The sequence below is a fragment of the Triticum urartu genome, chromosome 2A (genome assembly GCF_056163025.1).
Source record: "Triticum urartu cultivar PI428250 chromosome 2A, HENAU_Tu73, whole genome shotgun sequence".
Taxonomy (NCBI): domain Eukaryota; kingdom Viridiplantae; phylum Streptophyta; class Magnoliopsida; order Poales; family Poaceae; genus Triticum; species Triticum urartu.
Window position 1 is genome coordinate 78,828,485 of NC_141874.1, and position 2,158 is coordinate 78,830,642.

Here is a 2,158-nt window from a genome sequence, read left to right on the forward strand (position 1 = left end):
AAGAAGAGATCTGACGAGAAAACGGCGAACGAAAAAGAGGGCAAATAAAACGGCAAATGTTTCCGAAAGTCATATTAGAAGTGGGGGAGAGGAAAACGATAGGTGAATGGCAAATAATGTAATGCGAGGGAGAAGAGTTTATGGTGGGTACTTGGTATGTCTTGACTTGGCGTAGATCTCCCCTGCAATGGTGCCAGAAATCCTTGTTGCTACCTCTTGAGCATGCGTTGGTTTTCCCTTGAAGAGGAAAGGGTGATGCAGCAAAGTAGCATAAGTATTTCCCTCGGTTTTGAGAACCAAGGTATAAATTCAGTAGGAGACAACGCACAAGTCACCTTGTACCTGCACAAACAATCAAGAACCTTGCAACCAACACGATAAAGGGGTTGTCAATCCCTTGATGGTCACTCGCAAAAGTGATATCTAATAGAGATAGTAAAGTAAATATTTTTGGTATTTTTGTTGTATAGATTGGAAAGTAAAGATTGAAAAATAGTAAATGAGATGCGATGTAAATAAAAGAGATGTAATATAATAGGAAAGAGACCCGGGGGCCATAGGTTTCACTAGTGGCTTCTCTCAAGATAGCATGTATTACAGTGGGTGAACAAATTACTGCCGAGCAATTGATAGAAAAGCGCATAGTTATGAAGATATCTAAGGAAATGATCATGAATATAGGCATAACGTCTGTGTCAAGTAGAACGAAATGATTCTGCATCTACTACTATTACTCCATCATCGACCGCTATCCAACATGCAGTAATGCTTTAAGCAAGATGACATGATGCAGAGGGATAAACTCAAGCAATATGATATAAACCCCATCTTTTTATCTTCGATGGCAACAATACAATATGTGCCTTGCTGCCCCTACTGTCACTGGGAAAGGACACCGCAAGATTGAACCCAGAGCTAAGTATTTCTCCCATTGCAAGAAAGATCAATCTAGTAGGCCAAACTAAACCGATAATTCGAAGAGACTTGCAAATATATCAAATCATGCATATAAGAATTCAGAGAAGAACCAAATAATATTCATAGATAATCTTGTTCATAAATCCACAATTCATTGGATCTCGACAAACACACCGCAAAAGAGTATTACATCGAATAGATCTCCAAGAAGTTTGAGGAGAACTTTGTATTGAGAATCAAAGAGAGAGAAGAAGCCATCTAAGTAAACTACTCACGCTTCATCAGAGAGGCAATGGTGTTGATGTAGAAGCCCTTCGTGATCGATTCCCCCTCCGGCAGATTGCCGGAAAAGGCCCCAAGATGGGATCTCACGGGTACAGAAGGTTGCGGCGGTGGAAAAGTGGTTTCGTGGGTCTCCCTGATGTTTCTAGGGTATAAGAGTATATATAGGCAGAAGAAGTACATCGGTGGAGCTACGAGGGGCCCACGAGGGTGGGGGGCGCGCCTACCCCCCTGGGCGCGCCCTCCTGCCTTGTGGCTTCCTCATGGAGTTACAGACTTCGATTCCAAGTCTTCTGGATTGCTTTCGGTCCAAGAAAGATCATCGCGAAGGTTTCATTCCGTTTGGACTCTGTTTGGTATTCCTTTTCTGCAAAACTCTAAAATAGGCAAAAAAACATAAACTAGCACTGGGCCTCCGGTTAGTAGGTTAGTCCCAAAAATAATATAAAATAGCATATTAAAGCCCATTAAACATCCAAAACAGATAATATAATAGCATGGAACAATCAAAAATTATAGATACGTTGGAGACGTATCAGTGGCGGGGGTGGACAACATTCGGCAGTATAGACCCATCACGCTTATTAATGTGCCTTACGAGATCTATGCCAAAGCATGCACGACACGCCTCGTCCTGATCGCTCAACGCATGATTAGTCGTTCGCAATCTGCTTTCATTCGTGGCTGTCACATCCTGGAGGGCCCTTTGGATCTACAGGAAATTATTCACGAGCTCAAACGTACGAATGAACTAGCCATCTTACTAAAACTGGACGTCGAAAAGGCATACGACCGGGTTAATTGGGATTTTCTGCATCAAGTTCTCCTTAGTCATAGCTTTTTGGCTGTTTGGGATCATTGAGTGATGCAACTGGTCTCGGGGGCAGACAGCGATCTCGATCAACGATAAGTAGGGTACTTCTTCCGGAACAGGTGCGGACTCCGTCAGGGCGACCCA